The sequence below is a fragment of the Apium graveolens genome, chromosome 6 (assembly GCF_009905375.1).
Source record: "Apium graveolens cultivar Ventura chromosome 6, ASM990537v1, whole genome shotgun sequence".
Lineage (NCBI taxonomy): Eukaryota > Viridiplantae > Streptophyta > Magnoliopsida > Apiales > Apiaceae > Apium > Apium graveolens.
Window position 1 is genome coordinate 203,465,291 of NC_133652.1, and position 25,607 is coordinate 203,490,897.

At 39.5% G+C, this 25,607-nt stretch overlaps 1 non-coding gene across 1 annotated transcript; it reads right to left on the reverse strand.

Annotated features, from left to right (window-relative positions):
- Nucleotides 1-6,184: 6,184 nt before the first annotated feature.
- LOC141669458 (small nucleolar RNA R71) lies at nucleotides 6,185-6,291 on the reverse strand. Its single transcript, XR_012553743.1, has one exon. It is a non-coding gene; the product is annotated as a small nucleolar RNA R71 (small nucleolar RNA).
- Nucleotides 6,292-25,607: the final 19,316 nt, after the last annotated feature.

A 25,607-nucleotide genomic window follows, 5' to 3' on the forward strand; every position in this document is an offset into this window, starting at 1 on the left:
ACTAAAAGAAAAATAAAAAAAAGACAGAAAAATCTGTTAATAAAAAAAAAGGAAGGGGGGGTGTTAAAGGAAAAGATATAGGTATCATCGACTATATTACAAAATTTAAATCCTTACGACAGTGTTCCTCGAGGAACCGAGGATCTTTCAGATCATTATGAGTAAAAATGGGTCTCGACCCCTGAAACGCATCGAGGTGCGTGGCATCAAATGTGTCTAAATGATTTAAATATTCAACCTTTGATTGCGTTACTTTTCGACAAGACCTCATAAACTCGAGATCTTTTCCACCAACATAGATCCATTTAGGATGATAACCGGAATTTGAAGATTTAACACTAATTATCTTAGAACGGTTCTTTCGAGTGTCGAAATACACCTGCCCACTGTAATAACGGACACAATATATAGAACAAAACAGCTTGATGGAAGGAATTCGATCGCGTTCGTTACACAACGCTATAAACCCACTTAACTGAGCGACTGAGTTCGGGGATCATTGTTCGATACCACAACCTATGGCTTCATACATGGCAAGGTGAAAAGGGTGCATAGGTAGTCGAAGGCCATACTCGAACATGAGTAAAGAAATGCCGTGCATACCAAACTCTGGCATTACCCACACACGATCGTCGGCTCCCGAAACTCTAAACCTATACCCATTTTTTAAATCTACCCAAAAACCTAACTTTGTCACATCTAGTTTATGATTAGAATAATGACTGATGTAGTCAAGGCTACTACCGCATAGAAACTTGATTCGACCTAACTCTAAACTATCCCGAAGAACTTTTTCCCTAAAGGCCACAATAAGAGGGCTCATATGGGGAGAAGTCTTCAGTACAGCCTCGACATCCAAGAAAAAGTCCTCCTCGTTCATAAAATCAAACGAGGCACAAGAATTTAGATTGGGGTTTCCAAATTATCTAGGTTTAAGGTTGACTCTTCATCCCCTTCTTCGCGGGGAAGCTATTCTGGATTACGAGCAAAAGGTGTTTGAGATGAGGAAGAACCTAAATCAACCATGAGTTTAACTTAGCACACTGATACTAAAAAGATTGTGAAAATGGAGAAGAGACCTAAAACAAGAAGAAAAAGGAAGTAGTATAAAAGAGATAAACCAAGAAAACTTACAGGTGAGATGCGGGAAGATGGAGAGGGATACTCTTCAAATACTGCAACGCTCCATCCTTTTGTTCTAGGCGGGAAGATGAAGAAGAGACAACGAGGAGTTCAAGGAACAAATAATATACATTATAAAATTTATACTAAAAGCGTAACGGAGATAAACTAAACCATCTGTGTCACTCTATTAAAAAAATATGTATAACTAATAAATAAATAAAATATTTTATTCAGAAATTAGAATAAAAAATAAAAATAAATTAAAATCATTCAGATGCTTATTTTTCTTATTTTTAGTTTTGTTTACATTTTGTGCAGGTACCGATTCAGGAATAAAGCAACAAATCTAAAAGATATTGTAAATCGTTTTTTCGGGACAAATATTGGGCCAAGAAGATTAAGAGATAGGAAAGAAGCCATAAATTGTGTAATAAGGCCCAAGGATATAGAATGTAAGCCCATCTTGTAAAGGAAGCCCGTTAAGGACTTCCTGTAAATCGAAGGCTATTGCATCACTTGTAAAAGGTTGGAAAATGAAAGTATCAATAAAAAGAAGTTCCTCTTAAAACATGACTCAAATATAGGGTCATCAGTATACTTGACAAAATAGAAAATGAAAAAGAAAGTATAGGGTATTTTCCAGTATAATTGACCAGTATCATATTTATTTTTGACATGATGCGTCGGTCATACTTAGAGCTATAATTTGGATTTGCGGCTAGCAAACACGTCCGACTGGAACTTATTTAGTTGGGATCGATTCGGTCTGTTTAACACAATGAGCGGAGTTTGAATGAATGTTCTATTCGTTTTTTAAATTCTAGACTTGACTCGTGAAATTAAACGATTCGAGTTCAGGTGATAGGGGATGGGGGTTGATTTAGGGTTAGGGTAGAATTCTCTTGTAAGAGATATTCTAAAACAACTCTCCATATAATTCTCAATAATAATCATCAATATTGAACTACAATGATAAAAGTATTATATATAATTAGCTACTTTCCTGAATAACTTATAACTCTAAAATATATATTAGCAATAATAAAATACTTAAACCTATTCTATAATGTACTAATTAATGGGTTTTTCAAAGCCTATTGTATTATTTCCAAATAATTTCGTTGGGTTTCTTGATTCGTTGTCCAGCATCAATTCTCCTTCGCTCAAAAGAACTCGACTCCGTCGAGTTATGAAATCACATGGAACACGAGAAATGACTAAAGATTGTCGCAAGTTGGCACATGTGAACAACCACAAGAGTATATCAACGATCATTTTTGACAACGGTGTATGTGTTTGCACATGCAACGTGATGAACATCTCAATCAATAAGCTATTGACAGCCCAAAATGATAACATAAAGTTTTAATAGAAGAACATCACATATAACTTCATTATTATACTTCCTGGTTGAAAATTTAACCAAGCAACTCCTTGAAACCCTAAGCTTCGTATCATAAGGATTTGGATGAGCCTCTGTCAATAAGCCTAAACTTTTAACAACATCAGTGGTTATAACATTTGTGCAGCTACCAGTATTAATGATGAGAGAATAGATTTTACGAACACATGTAACTATCGTGTAAAATATTTATTGTTGTCGTGTATGTGAATTATTTGTATCATTTTGTGTTGCTTGTATACCCTAAGATTAGCTGCCCTCTCTAAATGTTCCTCCGCTTCGAGGTCTTCTTTAGTCATCTCAACTTACAAATTATCGAGATTTTCTTTTTTGACCACATTGACTCTTTTCAAAGGTGCGTTTTATTTAGGAGAAGGACACTCAGACATCTTGCCCAATTGATTGACAGTTAAAACATCTGCTAGTGTTACTACCTTGTGATAAGACTGGAACACGATTATATTTTCTAGTGACCATTTTCTAGCCTTGAATAGGATCTGAATGAACAAAACCATCCCTCGACGAGTTAGAGAACGAACTCATCACAATGTTCCTCTTCAGATCATCCTTAACTAAATGTGCAATATGAATAGCATCCTTAAAAAACAAACGTCTACTACCAGTTACTGTACCTGAAATATCATGATGAAAGAATCAACGATACATAGATATCAGGACATATTCATCCCAAGGGAACTCCTACCAAATTATAAAATTGTCGAGTGTAATCTGCAACAGATTTTCTTCCTCGCACAAGCTCACTAAATTGAAATGAAGCATGCTGTTTATAGTCTGCTAGCTTAAATTGACGAACCAAAGCAGCTCTCATGTCTTCCCATTATGCCACATAATTATACCGGATTTGTAGTATTGCTCCCACCAATACAAACAATTCCTTTTAATTTTGCAACAGTAAAAACCACCTTTTTATCCTCGGCCGGATTATACAATCGAAAGAAGTTGTCAACGCTATGTAGCTAATCTAGGAATACATCTAGTTCTTGATCTCCACAGAACTCAGCAACTTTAAGTTTCACTATATTTGTTCTCTGTTCAGGGACATGAACATTAGGTCGAGGATACAATTGAGGTTGAAGCTGCGATTGAATGCCAGTTAACCGTTGAGGGCTATCAGTAATGAACTTAAATGATGCCTTCATATCTCACATCTTTAAAGTAAAACCTTCAATTTGTCATCAATAGTTTATAACCATTCATTATTTTATTTAATATGTTTATTGAGCCGAGTGTTTACTGATTAAGGGTTGCAACTGATTTAGTGGAAGAAAAGACAAATAAAATGCAGTAGATAAGTATTGGCCTGATTTTTGGGATCGTGTGGAGCGTGTTTGACAAAAATTCTGAAATAAATTAATTTTTCTAACTGGACAGGTGGGTGGAAAAGTGGGTGATGATGGAGTTTGGTAGCTATTGGTGGTTTCTGAATGCTGATTGCTATCTGGTGGTTCGTGGTGGCAGCTGTCTGGCGACTGGTGGAGGCTTATGGTGGCTATTAGAGGCTGCTGGATGTTGATAAATGGCATTTTATACCACTTAGAACGTCTTAAAATGGCTTAAATTGGTGTCTTGAAATCAAGTATTTTGTGTATTTGATGCATTTTTCTAGTGTTTATGCATTTCAGGGCATTAGTTGCATTTCGGAGAAGGAATCATCAAGAATAAGCCTTGGCATGTGTTCACCATTGTGAGAGGAAAAGAACGGGCAGATTACGGCGAAGAAACGGAGCAAACCTGGAAATTTTCCAGTAGGGTCCTGCGCGCCCGCGCAGCAGTGCTGAGCGGCCGCGCAGCAGCCTTGCGCGCCCGCGCAGAAATGCTGAGCGGCCGCGCAGGGTCGGGGAAAAAGCTGAATTATTTTAGACTTCTACTTCTGTTTAGCTTCCAACTTCTATGTAATCTGAGTTTTATGGGACTATTATATAAGTAGATTTGAGACGTTTTTCACAGAGTATTAAGAGGAGATTATGTTTTAGATTGTGTTTTGCAAGAAGCGAAGGAGATAGGGAAGAAGACCGATTTAGCACACAGCAACGAAGAGGAAGCATATATTCTTGTGATTCTTGTTTCGTTGTAACGTTGGATGCTAGTTTTCTTGCTTTGACTTATTTGCTCTTGTGACGTACTCTGTTTTAATATAATCAGTTTAGTTGATATTTTCTTGTGTTTGTTTATCATGATTTCATATGAACCCATGATGGCGATAAGTTCTATTATGGGCTAATCGTGATAATGGGGTTGCAACGGATTTATTATGAAATTTTCTAGTTAATTGTTTAATACTTTAGTGTGTGATGATTGCATGATATCTAGTATTGGTTGTGCGTATTCGTCTTATGTGCGTCGCGAATATATAAGATAGGGTGTTAATCTCTTGTGAAGCGACGGTGGATCTTGAGATTTAGAACTTGCCATGCTAGCATAGGTTCATGTACGTTGTGCATGATTAGTGGGTAACTCTAACAGTTTTATTTGCCCTATGTAATCAAAAGGAATAACTTGTGCTTAAATCGTTGTGTTGTCAATTTCTGTAGACATATAGGAACTCAATATAATTGATGACTATTCAACTTCTATCTTAATTGTGGATGTTTGGTAGAATGGTATTAGTACAATGAAAGTTGGCTTTTATCAGTTTCGTGTTATTCGATTAATATCATCACTGTCACATGCTAAAGGTAATAACTATGGCTATAGAAGGAAGTAATAATGAAGTTGTGATCTCATGAGTGTTTTATTATTGATAAATTGAAGTGTTAGTTAAGTGGTTAATTAAGTAGTTAATTATAGTTAATATTTGATCAACAATTTTAAGTGTTATCTTAACATTGAGAAGTAATCATACATTGGTGAGTGAGTTTAATTAGACAATAAATTAGTCTGAGTCTCTGAGGGAACGAACTAGAAAGTATTCTATATTACTTGCGAACGCGTATACTTGCGTGAATATTAGTGCGTGATTTTGCCCTAACAAGTTTTTGGCGCCGCTGCCGGGGACTCGGCGTATTTGTTTAGTTTATGTACTTACCATCATTGGTCATTAGGACTCAGTGATTAGGACGTAGTAGTTAATTACTCTTTTCGGTTGTGTTTCAGGTACTTTAGCAACCGTTTATGCAAACTCGTTCTCGTGCTCGCAAGAGGACCTTAGATACAGCTGAGGAGAAAGACGAAGTTCTTGATACCCCGGAGAAGTTGGATTTTGAGGATTCGGATTCAGGAACTGAGCAGAAAGAACCAGTAAACATGGGAGATCGTATTGTTCAAGCTGATCCAGCTCTTATGGATTTTTCTCGGCCTAAAATTGATGACATTCAGTCAAGCATCCTTCATCCGGCTATTCAAGCTAACACCTTTGAAATCAAGCCGGGCACTATTCAGATGGTGCAGAATTCTGTTTCTTTTGGAGGAGCGGCAACTGAAGACCCCAACATGCACATAAGGAATTTTGTCGAGATCTGCAGCACTTTTAAGTATAATGGCGTGACTGATGAGGCTATCAAGTTGAGGCTTTTCCCATTCTCACTGAGAGATAAAGCTAAAGACTGGTTACATTCTGAACCAGCTGGGTCCATCACTACGTGGCAAGATCTTGCGCAAAAGTTTCTGGTGAAGTTTTATCCAATGGCAAAGACTGCTGCTATGAGGAGTGCTCTTACTCAGTTTGCGCAGCAACCTACAGAATCTATGTGCGAGGCTTGGGAACGCTACAAGGAAATGTTGAGAAAATGTCCACATCATGGAATGCCGGATTGGATGGTAATCACTGGTTTTTATAATGGTTTGGGGGCCCAATCTCGGCCCATGCTCAATGCAGCAGCTGGAGGCGCCTTATGGGCTAAAAGCTATACTGAGGCGTATAATCTTATCGAGACGATGGCTGCAATGAGCATCAAAACCCAACTCAGAGGATGACATCAGGCAAGGTAGCAGGTATTCTGGAAGTTGATGCAGCCACCGCTATTGCAGCCCAGCTCCAAGCGCTATCAATGAAGGTTGATTCTTTGGCTACGTATGGAGTTAATCAAATAGCTATGGTTTGTGAGCTTTGTGCATGTTCTCATGCTACGGATCAGTGTTCTCTTGTCAACGAATCTGTTCAGTATGTGAATAATTATCAGCGACAACAGCAGCCTGTGTCAGCGACCTATCATCCTAACAACAGAAATCATCCAAATTTCAGCTGGGGAAATAATCAGAATGCTATTCAGCCACCATATCAGCAAGGAGTGAGTAAACAGTTTAACCCACCTGGATTCCAGCAACCACAGCAGTATGCTACAAGGCAATCATATCCTCAACAGGGAAGTGCAGCTGCACCTACTAGTGCTGATTTTGAGGAACTTAAGCTGTTGTGCAAGAGTCAGGCGGTTTCTATCAAGACCTTGGAAAATCAAATCGGTCAATTAGCCAATGTAGTGCTCAATCGTCAACCTGGCACTCTTCCCAGTGACACAGAAGTACCAGGCAGGATGGAAGCCAAAGAGCAAGTCAAGGCTATTACCTTAAGGTCTAGAAAAGTAGCTGATGCTGAAAAAGCAAAAGAAGTCGAAGCTGAAGTTAGAGATGAAGAATCTAAGCAAAAGGAGAAAGCGGCGGAACCAAGGAAGACTACTGTTGAACACACTCTGCCTGAGGCTAATACAGGGGAGAAACAGCTCTATCCTCCACCACCTTTTCCTAAGAGATTGCAGCAACAAAAGCTGGATAGATAGTTCGGGAAGTTTCTGGAGGTGTTCAAGAAACTTCACATCAATATACCTTTCACTGAGGCTCTGGAACAAATGCCTAGTTATGCGAAGTTTATGAAGACTATTCTTTCAAGGAAGGTGAAACTGGATGACCTTGAAACCGTTGCTCTCACGGAAGAATGCAGCGCGGTTCTGCAACAAAAGTTACCACCAAAACTGAAAGATCCAGGAAGCTTCACCATTCCTTGCACCATTGGCAATCTAACTTTTGACAAGTGCCTTTGTGATTTGGGAGCAAGCATTAATCTGATGCCGTTGTCGATCTTTAAAAAGCTGGATCTGCCTGATCCAAAACCCACATACATGTCGCTACAATTGGCGGACCGTTCCATTACGTACCCAAGGGGCATAGTTGAGGATGTGCTCGTCAAGGTGGATAAGCTCTTCTTTCCTGCTGATTTTGTTATTCTGGATTTTGAGGAAGATAAAAAGATTCCCATAATCTTGGGGAGGCCTTTCTTGGCTACTGGCCGTACCTTGATAGATGTGCAAAAAGGGGAACTTACTATGCGGGTCCAAGATCAGGATGTGACCTTCAACGTATTCAAGGCAATGAAATTCCCTACAGAAGATGAGGAGTGTTTAAAAGTGGATGTGATTGATTCCGCAGTTACTTCGGAACTCGATCACATGCTAATGTCTGATGCATTGGAAAAGGCCTTAGTGGGGGATTTTGACAGCAATGATGAAGATAGCAACGAGCAATTACAATATCTGAACGCTTCTCCATGGAAGCGAAAGCTCGATATACCATTTGAATCTCTTGGTACTTCTGACCTTAAGAATGCTGAAGGGAAGCTCAAACCATCAATAGAGGAAGCACCTACCTTGGAGCTTAAACCATTACCTGAACACTTGAGGTATGCCTTTTTAGGTGATTCATCTACGTTACCTGTTATTATTTCAGCTGACCTTTCAGGTAGTGAGGAAGACAAGCTCTTAAGGATTTTGAGAGAATTCAAATCGGCTATAGGATGGACCATAGCAGACATCAAGGGGATAAGTCCTTCATATTGTATGCATAAAATTCTGTTAGAGGAAGGTAGTAAGCCAACTGTGGAACAGCAGCGAAGACTGAACACGATCATGAAGGAGGTGGTGAAGAAAGAAATTCTGAAATGGCTAGATGCAGGCATCATTTATCCTATTTCTGACAGCTCGTGGGTGAGTCCCGTGCAATGTGTACCTAAGAAAGGAGGTATCACTGTGGTCGCAAATGAAAAGAATGAGCTCATCCCTACTCGAACAGTGACAGGATGGAGAGTATGCATGGATTATAGAAAATTGAACAAAGCCACAAGGAAGGATCACTTCCCTCTCCCATTCATTGATCAAATGCTTGACAGATTGGCGGGACATGAGTATTTTTGTCTTCTGGATGGTTATTCCGGGTATAATCAGATTTGTATTGCACCAGAGGATCAGGAAAAGACTACCTTCACTTGTCCATTTGGCACATTTGCTTTTCGAAGAGTTTCGTTTGGGTTATGTGGCGCCCCGGCCACCTTTCAGAGATGTATGATGGCTATATTCTCTGACATGATTGGAAATAACGTCGAAGTGTTCATGGATGACTTCTCCGTCTTTGGACACTCATATGATGAATGCTTGAATAATCTGCGCGCCGTACTCAAAAGATGCGTGGAAACTAATTTGGTGCTTAATTGGGAGAAATGTCATTTTATGGTGCGTGAAGGCATTATCCTTGGGCATAAGGTCTCTAGCAAAGGTCTGGAGGTGGACAAGGCCAAGGTGGGAGTCATTGAAAATCTTCCCCCACCTAATTCAGTGAAAGGAATCCGTAGTTTTCTCGGTCATGCGGGTTTTTATCGGCGATTCATCAAGGACTTTTCAAAGATATCTAAGCCGTTGTGCAATTTACTTGAGAAAGATGTGCCTTTTAAATTTGATGATGAATGTTTGGCAGCATTCGAAACTCTCAAGGAGAGTTTGATCACGGCACCAGTTATTACAGCACCAGATTGGACAGAACCGTTTGAGATGATGTGTGATGCGAGTGACTATGCGGTAGGTGCAGTTCTGGGACAGCGCAAGAAAAATCTCTTCCATGTGGTCTACTATGTGAGTAAGACTTTAAATGGGGCCCAATTGAACTACACCACTACTGAGAAGGAGCTTTTGGCTATAGTCTTTGGCTTTGAGAAATTTCAATCTTATCTGCTTGGTACGAAAGTAACAGTATTCACTGATCATGCAGCTATTCGCTATCTGGTTTCTAAGAAGGATTCGAAGCCGAGACTCATTCGTTGGGTGCTTTTACTTCAGGAATTTGAGTTAGAGATCAAAGATAGAAAAGGTACTGAGAATCAAGTAGCTGACCATCTCTCTAGGTTGGAGAATCCCGATTCTACTTCACAAGATAGGACGTTAATCAATGAATCTTTTCCGGATGAGCAGTTGTTTGCAATTCAGGAGGAAGAACCATGGTTTGCAGATATTGTAAACTATCTTGTCAGCAATATAATGCCTCCTAATTTGACATCCGCGCAAAAGAAGAAGTTGCTGCATGAGGTGAAGTGGTATATGTGGGATGAACCATATTTGTTTAGACAGGGAGCTGACCAGATCATCAGGAGATGTATCCCGTTCTGTGAGACGGAGGGGATATTACGAGACTGCCATTCCACGGTTTATGGTGGACACTATGGAGGTGAGAAGACGGCAGCTCGTATTCTGCAAGCAGGTTTTTTCTGGCCCACCTTGTTCAAGGATGCTCATCAGTTTGTTTTAAGGTGTGATCTTGCCAAAGAGTGGGAAATTTGTCAAGAAAGGATGAGATGCCATTAAATGTGATGCTTGAAGTCGAGGTCTTTGATGTATGGGGAATCGATTTCATGGGGCCTTTTATCTCGTCTTGCAATAATCAGTACATCTTGCTGGCAGTCGATTATATCTCAAAATGGGTCGAAGTTAAAGCTTTACCGACAAATGATGCAAATGCAGTGCTAAATTTTCTTCATAAGCAAATTTTCACAAGGTTTGGAACACCTCGGGTAATTATAAGTGATGAAGGATTGCATTTTTGCAACCGTAAGTTCACTTCTATGATGCAGCGTTATAATGTGAATCATCGAGTAGCTACTGCCTATCATCCACAAACAAATGGTCAAGCGGAAGTGTCTAACAGAGAGATAAAGCGCATTCTAGAGAAGGTTGTTTGTCCATCAAGGAAGGATTGGTCTTTAAAGCTCGATGAAGCTGTTTGGGCTTACAGAACAGCATACAAAACTCCACTTGGGATGTCACCGTTTCAGTTGGTGTACGGTAAGGGATGTCATCTACCGGCGGAGCTTGAGCATAAGGCCTACTGGGCATTGAAGAAATTGAACCTGGATTTAGATGCAGCTGGTAAGAAAAGAATACTTCAACTTAATGAACTTGATGAATTTCGACTTCAAGCGTACGAGAATAACAAAATGTATAAGGAAAAGGTGAAGAGGTGGCACGATAGGAAGCTACATCCTAAGTTATTTGTGCCAGGGCAACAAGTTCTGTTATTCAACTCTCGGCTCCGACTTTTTCCTGGGAAGTTGAAATCAAGGTGGTCTGGACCTTTTATTATCAAAACTGTGTTTCCACATGGAGCGGTGGAAATTTTTGAGAATGATTCGGACCAAGCATTCAAGGTTAACGGTCAGCGGTTGAAGCACTACTATGGGGACATGGCAAACCGAGAGGTGGTTAGTGCCATGTTGTTGACTACGTGAGAAAGGTACGGAACGTCAAGCTAATGACAAAAAAGAAGCGCTGCGTGGGAGGCAACCCATGAATTGTTGTTACAGGAACCCTTAGAAGTTAATAACCTATCCAAAAACATAAAAAAAATCAGAAAATAGGGGCTGAAATTTTTTTTTTCCAGAGACCCTCTGCGCGCCCGCGCAGCTATGCTGAGCGGCCGCGCAGCTTGCTGCGCGCCCGCGCAGAAATGCTGAGCGGCCGCGCAGGGCTCGAGTTCCAGAATTTTTTTTTTACAGTTCAGAAAAAAAAAAAACACAAAAACCCATTACAGCCCATAAACCCACGAATTCTTTTCCCATTACCCCATGATTTTATCCCTCAACCCCACTCCTAATCTAATTTAACCTACTCCACACCTTATATATACATACACCTATCCTACATATCTCCCATAACTTCCTACACTTAAACCCTCTCATAAACATCAAAAATCAGTTCTTACACACTTTTATTCACAAATCAATGGCACCCAAGAGAGCACGCACTATTGACAGCAGCAGCACAGTTCCTACTGCTGATTCATCAAGGGGTACTGCTGCAAGGCCTCGGTTAACTGACAGAGCCGCGGAGGAGGAGTACACTAGGCTGTTGGGGAAGCCGATTCTGAAGGAGAGGGGGTTTTTACCATCAGGGAGGGATGGTGAGTTGTTGCCCATGATTGCAGAGAAGGGGTGGATAGCTTTTTGTGAGTCACCCGAAGCAGTACCGATGAGTGCTGTTCGCGAGTTCTACGCGAACGCGAAGGCTGAAAAGAATGGGTTTTCTGTAGTTCGTGGGCTGACGGTTGATTATCATCCTGCGGCGATTCGTCGTGTGATTGGACAGCGAGAGAGGAAGCCCGAGGAGGAGAACTGGAATGAAAAGACTGCTGAGGACTTTGACTTGGATTTGATTTGTGCGACTCTCTGTCAACCGGGCACAGTTTGGAACCGCAGTCCAGCCAATAATGAGTATCGTCACTTTCCGGCGATCGCCATGAACAGGTATGCCCATGCATGGAATGCATTTATATGTGCTAATATTTTGCCTTCTTCACATGCACACGAGGTCACAGTTGAGAGAGCACAGTTGTTGTGGGGAATTCTGAATGAGGAATACTATGTGGACCTTGGTGAGTTTATCTACCAAGGAATTCTGAAGTTTTTGAGGGGAGCAAAGCATATGAACATCCCTTATGCATCCACGGTTACGAAGCTATGCCGAGCAGTAGGAGTGAACTGGCCGGCTCATGAGCAGTTGCAGTTGCCAGCAGCTCCGATAGATTCTGGCACTCTGAATGGGATGCAGGAGTGGACCGGTGGTGAGCCTGAGGAGCATGGGCTGGGTTATCGTCTTCCAGGAGGGCGTCCAGCACGAGGTGCTACTATGGCCAGGCCAGGGCGTGGTGAGGCTAGTTCTTCGAGAGCTCAGGAGGGTGCTGGGATGGGTGATACCCAGTATAGGAGGCTTTCACAGCGGATGGATGCCATGTATGAGACGCAGAGCAGGTTTGCTCAGGAGCTCACCCTTGCGTTAGGGACTGCTTTTCGAGGCCTTGGAGCTGATATCCAGTGGCCAGTTTTTGGTGAGGACTCTGCATACCCGCCGCCTGATACTCCACCCACTGAGGGTGATGATGATGATGACTCCGAGTAGGTATACCCTGTGTTCCTTTTTACTACCTTCACTGGGGACAGTGAAGATTTTAAGTTTGGGGGTGGTAGTTAAGGAATATTTTGTGTGTGTCATATAGCTGCATATTCATGATAGTTAGTTCATATAGTTGCATAATTTTTGCCATATAGTTTTTTTATATATAGCTTTATTTGTTTGTCATATCATATAGCTCATGCATATACCATGATCCCTTTTGCAATGATTTATCGACTGAATTGTGATATTGAGGCGAGTGTAGTGATAGCATTAAAGTGATATTAAGTTGTGTAGGTTGATATGCATGCTAGAAGCACTTGTATTTTCACTAAGTCTTAGAGAATGCTTAAGGACTAGATTGTTGTTATGATCTGATTATTTTCAAGGATAATCTATTTATTATGCTTAGAATTTAATAATAGGTTCTTAGTGGTAAAGGCATGAAAAAGAAAAAAAAAATGGAGTAAAAATGGAATTGTGTTGCTAGTTGTGGCTAGGCGTCAAATGGCTAGTAGCCGGCTCGTATGTTATGCGAGTAGTCTAGGGTTGAGCAAGATGGAGCGAAATGCACTTGCTCAGAGTTATTAAAAAAAAAAATATTTATGCATAATTGATCAAGAGTGGGCTCTTTGGTATTCGAGTTATTAAGTTCTTAGGGGACTTTGTGCCTAGTGACCTAAGGCTTTTAGAGTCTGGGATCCGCTAACCTAACGCTCGTTACATGGATACCATTGTATAAGTCTTTTGTGGACCTCACTCATTGCACGGTCAAATAAGCATTTGAGTTGTAAATAAAAAGCACGATTCCGTAGTAAGCTCCAAAGTTCTTGTAGTGTTGTATATCACTTTGTGCCTAGAATTTTTATTCTTTGTATAATCGTAGGATTGCCTTGAGGATAGTCTAGTCATAGTAATTGGTCTAGTTCCGAAGCATATCTGTTAAGCATTTGCACACACCACGTTTCTGGCTGTATGTCCGTTTGCATGAGTTTATTGATCTTTAATGCCTAACTGCATTCGTTGAGACGTGACAAATTGGTTGGTTAATTGTAGTAAGGGGGATCGTTGCATTTTCATATAGATTGCATTCATGCATATTTTTTTTATTTGTTTTTGAGTCTATGACGCTTGAGGACAAGCATCGATTTAAGTTTGGGGTGTGATAAGTGGCATTTTATACCACTTAGAACGTCTTAAAATGGCTTAAATTGGTGTCTTGAAATCAAGTATTTTGTGTATTTGATGCATTTTTCTAGTGTTTATGCATTTCAGGGTATTAGTTGCATTTCGGAGAAGGAATCATCAAGAATAAGCCTTGGCATGTGTTCACCATTGCGAGAGGAAAAGAACGGGCAGATTACGGCGAAGAAACGGAGCAAACCTGGAAATTTTCCAGTAGGGTCCTGCGCGCCCGCGCAGCAATGCTGAGCGGCCGCGCAGCAGCCTTGCGCGCCCGCGCAGAAATGCTGAGCGGCCGCGCAGGGTCGGGGAAAAAGCTGAATTATTTTAGACTTCTACTTCTGTTTAGCTTCCAACTTCTATGTAATCTGAGTTTTATGGGACTATTATATAAGTAGATGTGAGACGTTTTTCACAGAGTATTAAGAGGAGATTATGTTTTAGATTGTGTTTTGCAAGAAGCGAAGAAGATAGGGAAGAAGACCGATTTAGCACACAGCAACGAAGAGGAAGCATATATTATTGTGATTCTTGTTTCGTTGTAACGTTGGATGCTAGTTTTCTTGCTTTGACTTATTTGCTCTTGTGACGTACTCTGTTTTAATATAATCAGTTTAGTTGATATTTTCTTGTGTTTGTTTATCATGATTTCATATGAACCCATGATGGCGATAAGTTCTATTATGGGCTAATCGTGATCATGGGGTTGCAACGGATTTATTATGAAATTCTCTAGTTAATTGTTTAATACTTTAGTGTGTGATGATTGCATAATATCTAGTATTGGTTGTGCGTATTCGTCTTATGTGCGTCGCGAACATATAAGATAGGGTGTTAATCTCTTGTGAAGCGACGGTGGATCTTGAGATTTAGAACTTGCCATGCTAGCATAGGTTCATGTACGTTGTGCATGATTAGTGGGTAACTCTAACAGTTTTATTTGCCCTATGTAATCAAAAGGAATAACTTGTGCTTAAATCGTTGTGTTGTCAATTTCTGTAGACATATAGGAACTCAACATAATTGATGACTATTCAACTTCTATCTTAATTGTGGATGTTTGGTAGAATGGTATTAGTACAATGAAAGTTGGCTTTTATCAGTTTCGTGTTATTCGATTAATATCATCACTGTCACATGCTAAAGGTAATAACTATGGCTATAGAAGGAAGTAATAATGAAGTTGTGATCTCATGAGTGTTTTATTATTGATAAATTGAAGTGTTAGTTAAGTGGTTAATTAAGTAGTTAATTATAGTTAATATTTGATCAACAATTTTAAGTGTTATCTTAACATTGAGAAGTAATCATACATTGGTGAGTGAGTTTAATTAGACAATAAATTAGTCTGAGTCTCTGAGGGAACGGACTAGAAAGTATTCTATATTACTTGCGAACGCGTATACTTGCGTGAATATTAGTGCGTGATTTCGCCCTAACAGATGCTTCTGGTGGTTGGTGGTAGTTTCCGGTGGTTGATGACGGTTGTCTGGTTCGTTACAAGTGGATGATGGTGGGTGAAGGAACAATTAAGCCTCATTAGGAGCTTGTTGAAGTTCTATTTTTTGTCATCCTCTTTAAATTTTGAGTTAATAGCATGTTTGCAGTGCCTATTGAAGATGTTCCAAGTCCTTATATAACATTTTTAGGGGAAAACGTAATTTACATCCTTAAAAGTATACTATACTATACAATATTGAAAAAAATATATTATTAAAATAGTTTATTATGTAACATAAGTTTGGAGGAGAAGACTACTTATAAATAAATAATAACGTAAATTCTTAGTAATATAAGCTGTCCCCATGACACTTTTTTTTGGCCTTCACTCATTATTTTTGATTGTGCAAATAAGAAGTGTGTTAGTATATTTCCATATTTCATCAAGTTTTTTTTAGTTATTAGAAAGAGTTGTTTGGTAAAAATATTTAGGGTTGTTTTGGTAAATTTTTGAATCAAAAGTTTCATTTTGAAAGATTTAGACATGTATATATATCACAAACACAAACTATTAATATCAGACATAGAAAGAGTAGAAAATGACAAGCCACGATCGATCGGGCAGTGAAGGTTATGACAAAGTGTAAATGACAGGCTGCACAAGGAGAGCAAGTATGCTTTTTCTTTTTGGGTTGCTAATTTATTAGCAATGTAAAATGTGTTTTTTTTTGGCTAAAATGATTAGCTATTTACAAATACTACTGAGAAACAAGTAATTTTGGATGATTAGAATATAAAACAATATAGTAGAAATCAGAATTTGTTGGTAATACGCACCTTATGCATGTAGAGAAGTGACATATTGATAAGTAAAATGAATTATCGATATCTCAAGTTCTCGACATATATAAATTACTTGCCGAGGTCTCTAGTTCTTGACATGTATAATAACTTGTTGACATCTCTAGTTCTCGATATAGTCTTTTGTCTTGTCGACATCTTGAGTTCTCTGGATTTTGACATGTCGATATCTCTACATGAAGAAATGACTTGTCGATATCTGCAGTTCTCTACATAGATATTTTGACTTGTCGATATCTGAGATCTTTACATGTATTTTGACTTATCGATATCTCTTGGGACTTCTCGATAAGTCATTTTGGACTTCTCGACAGACTTCTCGATATCCCTTGATCTGTGACTTGTCGATATCTGACTTTGAACATTTTTCCTAGAACAGTTTTATTCAAAACTAAGCCGGTACACCACTCTCTGAGGCATGATCAAGATTTGATCTTCTTCCAGAGTTTATTTCTTAGCTTGAAGGCTATTCACAGAAAAATCCACCAGTCTAATCTACTTAACATTTTTACAGACTCAAGGAATACAGTTACAGAATACAAATATAGATTATCATACAACTCATCCTTAGGGCTATCAATATGACTTAGTATTTTTATATACATGCATGTCTTGCACAACAATCTCCCCCAATTTGTGAGAAGATCACTTGTAAAAAATTCATGCCTGATAACAAGAGTAACCCCATGCTAAAATCAAATACAATAAGACTGAAAAATTTACAAAGTATATTTTTATACAACTTGTAGTTACATCAAATGTTAAGTTACCAAGATTATTTAAATTTCTCATAACCAGGTTTTTTTCTAATAAGGTCCTTGAGTTTGACTAATATTTCAAGTTTTTCAATAATTCGAGTCCCTCTTAGAGCTTCCACCAGTTTGAGCCATTTAGCTAATGAGTAACTGTTTAGCAAATAAATCTTGTACCTTGCAAACTTACTGATCTTTAAGTTCAGAAAATGTCCATCCTTAGATACCCTGCTCAACCCCCTAGCCTTCAGTTCATTTGATCTTTACTCAAATAATTCAATATCTTTAGCATATTTCTTTTCCCTTTCCTCCCTTTCAGAATTTTCCCTTGGATGCTTGATATATCTCTCTCTCTTAACCTTTCAGCCAACACAACCTTCCACATTTTTGTGCATGAGTCCCTTGCATTCATCAAACTTATCACTCTCTCCAATTCCGCAGTTGAAAATATTTCAATGACTTCTCTATTCAGTAAAATGAAGGTGCCATCTTTGTAGTAAATCCTGACTTCTCCTAGAGTAACAACACAAACTTTAACTATCTCCTCAGCTAACTATTTGTGATATTCATCATCTGATATGTTCTCAAAAATTGGTAGAAAGTCATTTTAATTGATGTAATTCCAAAGAGCACCAGCTTCAGCTTGAATTTCTCTTGTCTTTCTCCGTGCTGTCTTGAAGTGAGTTCTAGCTGGAGGTTTGAATGAAGGCGGTCTAAATATTTTCTTGAGTGAGGTTTGGCTAGTTGTGATAGGGATTTTTAGTATAGAATGTGCAGTTGGCTTGTATAGGCACTTAGGCTTTGGAGTTTGGATAGATTGAGTCTTTGTTTGGCTATGTTTAAGTTTTTGGGTTGGTAGAGTTCTTGATACTTGAGTTTCTTGAACTTTCTGTTTCTTATCTCCTCATTCTCCATCCTTTTTCTTTATCTTCCCATCATCCCTTCCTTTCTTATCCTCCTTCCCCTTCCCCTTGTCATCCACTTTGCTACCACTAGTTTTTCTAGAATGACTTGAATTTGATCCATGATATTTTTGCTCATCTTTAATCTGCTCATCATCCAAATCATCTTTTGTGTTGATTTATGTTCTAGGTAGCATGGTGTCTACATTCTTCAAGTATTTGCCATAAATTTTGATAATTTCCACATCCTCAAAAGTCTTGATCTTCTTTGACTTCAATTATGTCTCTAAGATCATCATTAGCTTCTTTTTTCCCATGATACATTATATTGGAATTTGAAAGTGTTTACATTTCTTGGTGTTTGGACAGATGTAGGAGACTCCGTTGCTTGACTGTAGGTAGACTTCAAGAAATGCACCTATTTGACCCTTTTTGAGCTCATTAAGTAGGAGAGTGTCCTATGAAATCACCACCCTTACTCCGTTGATGAAGATATCCATTTTAAATGCTCTTCTTGATTGTAAGAAAGAGAGAGACACATGCATGCATCTGTCCACACCCGAGTCATTTATGTTAACAACCACTCTCTTCTCCCTGAAATTTCCCCTAGTCACCATCACCACCCTCAGGAAATTGATATTTTTATCCACAACCTTCTTGTAGGAGAAATGGTTGAAATTTAGAGAGACTCTCAGGGCTTCAAGAAATTGATCAAATTGTTTGTCAAGGCAAGGTCCTTAAGCTTCCCTCTCGAGTCTGTCCAATCCAACATCATCTTCAGTTTTGCTTGAAACTTGGATGGATTTTAGCTTGGACTCCATCTCACCCTTAGGCTTCGTGGCATGCATCGTGATATGTTGAGGGATTTGGGTCATTACTTGCTGAGTTGTTTCTTGAAGGGGTATGTTTAAAGCACCCATAATAGCTCCCATTGACACTAATGTCTGCATTTACAAGTATTTTTGGGAGTCTATTAGAGACTTTATATCTTGTTATTGACTTATGACAAGGGAGGTAAGCTGTGAGACTTGAGTTGACAGAGAACTGTTGGATGCCTGAAGATCTGTTATTTGAGCTTATAGATTCTGGATTTGAAGGTCTGTTAATGTAGAGGGTATGGATTATGAACTAGATGCAAAGATTGTTCCAAGTGAATTCTGAACAACATTCTTGATCTCCTTCATTACCAAAGCTGATGGTTCATATCTAGCCTTGTACAACTGATCCAGCTTGACCTTGGAGTCATTGTTCTGAGTAACTTGTTTCTGAATCACCTCATGCAAAGCTATGAAAAATTCCCTCAGTTTTTTAAGATTTTATTCAACTGGTGCAAGAGAGAGAGCTTGAAGTTTGTCAGAGAACTTGTTAAATTTATATTTTATTTCTGAAAAAGATTGGCAACAGTTCATCAATCCTTTGATTTACCAGTTTCTTCACCTCAGTCTGATGTCCATCCAGAGTTTTCTCAATTGCTCTTCCAATGTGATGACAGGCTTTTAATTATGCTTTATACACCTTAGTAATGGCATCATAGACTTCTGGAGGAGTGAGGACCTTGGCATTGCTTCCTAAAATAGTAATGTATTCTTCTCTAAACTTAGCCAAGGCCTCCTCCATGTTTACTGTGAATTCCTTGGACAACCATGCATCCACATTCCCATATGCTTCATCTGCAAGCTTGGTTTGCTGTTTCTATACATCCTTCTTATATGACAGAAAAATTTCCAGATAGTCTTGATTAGACATATCAGTGGTAAGAAGTTGTTGGGTGATATTTTCTAGGCCTGCAAGCTGATCAACTAAAAGATCATTCACTGAAGTAGGTTAAGCTTGAACATCTTGTAGCTATTGAGAGATGAGATATGAAACTGTGTTGTGGTGGAGGGTTGGTTTGAAGTTGATGGTTGGTTTTCTGTGTTTGAGGTTGATGGAACTTGAAGGTGCTTGAATACTTGCCTCCCCAATAACTGGATCATTGGCAATTATACTCCCATCTTTAATTGACAGAGCAATATCAGTCCAATTGAACTGGAAAAGATTTAAGTAGCTCCCCCTCGAGAGTACTAACCTCAAACCTTGCAGTCTGTAATGACTGTTTACATGAAGGTGCAATTGGAACCTGCACAGGGTCTTTAATAAAAACTAATAAAACCCCTATATTTTTTATGGTTTCATCAAGGTTTACCTCAGCATGTAGCCTCCCACCATCTAAAGATTGTATCTGAGTGGTGAGCACAGTTTCCTGAACTGTGTCACATGATGTTGGCAAGTCTTGAGAAGATGATTCAAGCCTCTCATTATAAGATGAAGAAAATTGAGAAATGAGATGGGTGAGTTCAGGAATGATTTTTGGCAACTCCCCCTGAATGGACGAGGGAGTTACAAGTAATGCGCTCTCATTGTGTGTGCCAACCAAATAACTTCTTTCACCCTTTTCAGAATGTCCAAGTGGGGGTGCAGGCTCTTGATAGGATGCACTGGGGAGAATGCTTGTTTCAATAGTGACACCTTGTTGAGAAGGTGCCACTAGAGTCTGTTGTTAGGGCGAAATCACGCGCTAATAATACACGCAAGTATACGCGTTCGCAAGTAATATAGAATACTTTCTAGTTCGTTCCCACAGAGACTCTGACTAATTATTGTTCAATGAAACTCACCCACCAATGTATGATTACTTCTCAATGTTAAGACAATAACACTTATAATTGATTAACTAATTATTAACTACAATTAACTACTACAATTGAGCACTTAATTAACACTTAGAATTAACAATATTAAAACACTCATGAGATCACAACTTCATTACTACTTCCTTCAATAGTCATTGTTATTACCCTTAGCATGCAACAATGATGATATTAATCGAATAACACGAAACTGATAAAAGCCAACTTTCATTGTACTAATACCATTCTACCAAACATCCACAATTAAGATAGAAGTTGAATATGCATCAATTATGTTGAGTCCCTATATGTCTACATAAATTGACAACATAACGATTTAAGAACAAGTTATTTCTTTTGATTACACAGGGCGAATAAAACGGTTAGAGTTATCCACTAATCATGCAACATCATACAAGAACCTATGCTAGCATGGCAAGTTCTAAATCTCAAGATCCACCGTCGCTTCACAAGAGATTAACACCCTACCTTATATGTTCGCGACACACATTAGACGAATAAGCACAACCAATACTAGATATCATACAATCATCACACACTAAGGTATTAAACAACTAACTAAAGAATTCCATAGTAAATCCGTTACGACCCCATGATCACGATTAGCCCATGATAGCACCTATCGTCATCATGGGTTCATATAAAAACATGATAAATAAACACTAGAGAATAATAACTAAACTAATTATATTAAACCAGAGTACATCACAAGCGTAAATAGGTTCAAAGTAAGAAAACTAGCATCCAACATTACAACGAAATAAAGAATCACAAGAAAATATGCTTCCTCTTCGTTGCGGTGTGCTAAAACGGTCTTCTTCCTTATCTCCTTCGCTCTTCGATTAATACAACGATCCAACCTTTGTGAAACATCTCTGAAATCTACTTATATAGGAGTCCCATAAAACTCAGATTACTCAGAAGTTGGAAGCCAAACAGAAATAGGAGTCTAAAATAATTATTCTAAAATTACGACCCTGCGCGGCCGCTCAGCTTCCTGCGCGGCCGCTCAGCATAACTGAGCGGGCACTCAGACCCTTTCTGGAAAATTGATCTGTTTTTCTCCGTTTCTTCGTTGCAATATGCTACTCTCTTCCCACTTACAATGCTAAACACATGCCAAGGCTTATTATTGATGAATTCTCCCCTGCAATGCAACTAATACCCTGAAATGCACAAACACTAGAAAAACACATCAAATACACAAAATACTTGATTTCAAGACACCAATTTAAGCTATTATAAGACGCTCTAAGTGGTATAAAATGCCACTTATCACACCCCCCAAACTTAAATCGATGCTTGTCCTCAAGCGTCACAGACTCAAAAACAAAATAAAAATATGCATGAATGCAATCTACATGAAATGCAGCGATCCCCCTTACTACGACCAAACCAACCGACTTACGATATCTCAACAAATGCAATTAGGCGAATAAAGATCAATCAAATCCTGTAAACTAATATACATCCAGAAACGTGGTGTGTGCATATGCTTAACAGATATGCTTCGGAACTAGATCAATTATCATGACTCAACTATCATCAAGGCAATCACATGATTATACAAAGAATAAAAATTTTAGGCACAAAGTGACTTATAACACTTCAAGAATCCTGGAGCTTATTACGGAATCATGCTTTTTATTTATAACAAACAAATGCTTATTTGACCGTGCAATGAGTGAGGTCCACAAAAGACTTATACAATGGCATCCATGTAGCGAGCGTTAGGTTAGCGGATCCCAGACTATAAAAGCCTTAGGTCACTAGGCACAAAGTCCCCTAAGAACTTAATAACTCGAATACCAAAGAGCCCACTCGTGATCAATTATGCATTAACTCTTTATTTTTTTCTTCTCTTTTTTTTTTCTTTTTTTTTTCAAAATTTCTGAGCAAGTGCATTTCGCTCCATCTTGCTCAACCCTAGACTACTCGCATTAACATACGAGCCGGCTACTAGCCATTTGATGCCTAGCCAGAATTAGCAACGATTTCCATTTTTTACTCCATTTTATTTCTTTTCATGCCTTTTATCACTAACAACCTATTATAAAATTCTAAGCATAATAAATAGATTAACCTCGAAAACCATCAAACCATAACAACAATCTAGTCCTTAAGCATTCTCTAAGACTTAGTGAAAATACAAGTATTTCTAGCATGCATATCAACCTACACGACTCAACATTACTTTAACGCTATCACTAGACTCACATCAACATCACAAATCAATTGGTAAATCAGCGCAAAAGGGATGATGGCAAATGCATGAGCTACATGACATGATAAACAATTAAAGCTATATAAAAAAACTATATGGAAACAATTATGCAATTATATGAACTAAACTATCATGAATATGCAACTATATGGCACACACACAAAATATTCCTTAACTACCACCCCCAAACTTAAAATATTCAATGTCCTAAGTGAAGGTAGTAGAAAGGAACACAGGGTATACCTACTCGGAGAGATCATCATCATCATCATCATCACCCTCAGAGGGTGGTGTATCAGGAGGCGGATATGCAGAGTCCTCACCAAAAACTGGCCACTGGATGTCAGCTCCAAGGCCTCGAAAAGCAGTCCCTAGTGCAAGTGTGAGCTCCTGAGCAAACCTACTCTGCGTCTCGTACATAGCATCCATCCTCCGTGACAGCCTCCTATACTGGGCATCAGCCATCCCAGCACCCTCCTGAGCTCTAGAAGAACCAACCTCATCACGCCTTGGCCTCGCCATGGTAGCACCTCGTGCTGGACGCCCTCCTGGAAGATGATAACCCAGCCCATGCTCCTCGGGCTCACCACCGGTCCACTCCTGCATCGCATGCAGAGTCCCGGAGTCAATAGGAGTGGTCGGCAACTGCAACTGCTAATGAGACGACCACTGAACTCCCACCGCTCGGCAAAGCTTGGTAACCGTAGATGCATAAGGGATGTTCATGTGCTTAGCTCCCCTCAAAAACTTCAGAATTCCTTGGTAGATGAACTCACCAAGGTCCACATAGTACTCCTCATTCAAAATTCCCCACAACAACTGTGCTCTCTCAACTGTGACCTCATGTGCATGCGAAGTAGGCAAAATATTAGCACAAATAAAAGCATTCCATGCACAGGCATACCTATTCATGGCTATCGCCGAAAAGTGACGATACTCATTAGTTCCAGTCTTGAAGGTCCAAACTGTGCCCGACCTATAGAGAGTAGCACAAATCAAATCCAAGTCAAAATCCTCAGCAGTCTTCTCATTCCAGTTCTCCTCCGTGGGCTTCCTCTGTCTCAGCCCAATCACACGGCGAATCGCCGCAGGGTGATAATCCACCTTCATCCCCCGGACCACAGAATACCCATTCTTCTCGGCCTTCATATTTGCATAGAATTCGCGAACCACACTCATCGGCACTGCTTCAGGCGACTCACAAAAAGCTATCCACCCCTTCTCATTAATCATAGGTAACAACTCACCATCTCTCCCCGAAGGTAAGAATCCCCTCTCCTTCAAAATTGGCTTCCCAGAAGCCTAGTGTACTCCTCCTCAGCAGCCCTATCATTCAAACGAGGCCTCGCAGTAGTACCCCTCGAGGAATCAGCAGTAGGGACAGTGTTGCTGCTATCGATAGTCCTTGCTCTCTTGGGTGCCATCGAAACTGAGAAAAAGTGCTTGAGATTTGTGTTTTTATGTTTGGGAGAGAGTTGAAGTGTTGAAAGTATAGGGGAGATATATGGGATAGGTGCATGTATATATAGGGTATGGATTAGGGTAGAATTTGATTAGGAGTGGGGTTAAGGGTTAAAATCATGGAATAATGAGGAAATAGGTCGTGGGTTTATGGTCTGTGTTTTGTGTTTTTATTTTTCTAATTTTTTCTGGTTTTTTATTGAACATAAAAAAATTTCTCCCAGTCGGCCCCTGAGCGGTCGCTCAGCTTGGCTTCTGGAATTTTTTTTTCCATGCTCCATTTTTTTGATTTTTTTTGTGGTTTTGGATAGATTATTAACTTCTAAGGGTTCCTGCAACAACAAATCATGGGCTGCCTCCCACGAAGCGCTTCTTTTTCGTCATTAGCTTGACCTTGCGTACCTTCCTCAAGTTGACAATAAAACGACACTAACCACTTCCCGGTTTGCCGTGTCCCCATAGTAGTGCTTCAAACGCTGACCATTAACCTTGAATGCTTGGTCCGGATCATTCTCAAAAATCTCCACCGCTCCATGTAGAAACACAGTTTTGACAATAAAAGGTCCAGACCACCTTGATTTCAACTTCCCAGGAAAAAGTCGGAGACGAGAGTTGAATAAGAGAACTTGTTGCCCCGACACGAATAACTTAGGATGTAGCTTCCTATCGTGCCACCTTTTCACTTTTTCCTTGTACATTTTGTTGTTCTCGTACGCTTGGAGTCAAAATTCATCAAGTTCATTAAGCTGAAGCATTCGCTTCTTTCCAGCCACATCTAGATCCAGGTTCAACTTCTTCAACGCCCAATAGGCCTTATGCTCAAGCTCCGCAGGTAAATGACATCCCTTACCATACACCAGTTGAAACGGGGACATACCAAGTCGAGTTTTGTATTTTGTCCTGTAAGCCCAAACAGCTTCATCGAGCTTTAAAGACCAATCATTCCTTGACGGACAAACAACCTTCTCTAAAATGCGCTTGATCTCTCTGTTAGACACTTCCGCTTGACCATTTTTTTGCGGATGATAGGCAGTAGCAACTCGATAATTCACATTGTAGCGCTGCATCATAGAAGTGAACTTACGGTTGCAGAAATGCGACCCTTCATTACTTATGATTACTCGTGGCATTCCAAACCTTGTGAAAATCTGCTTATGAAGAAAATTCAACACTGCCTTTGCATCATTTGTCGGTAGAGCCTTGACTTCTACCCATTTTGAGACATAATCGACTGCCAGCAAGATGTACTGATTGTTGCAGGACGAAACAAAAGGCCCCATGAAATCGATTCCCCATACATCAAAGACCTGGACTTCAAGCATCACATTTAACGGCATCTCATCCTTTCTCGTAAGATTTCCCACTTTTGGCAACGATCACACCTTAAAACAAACTGATGAGCATCCTTAAA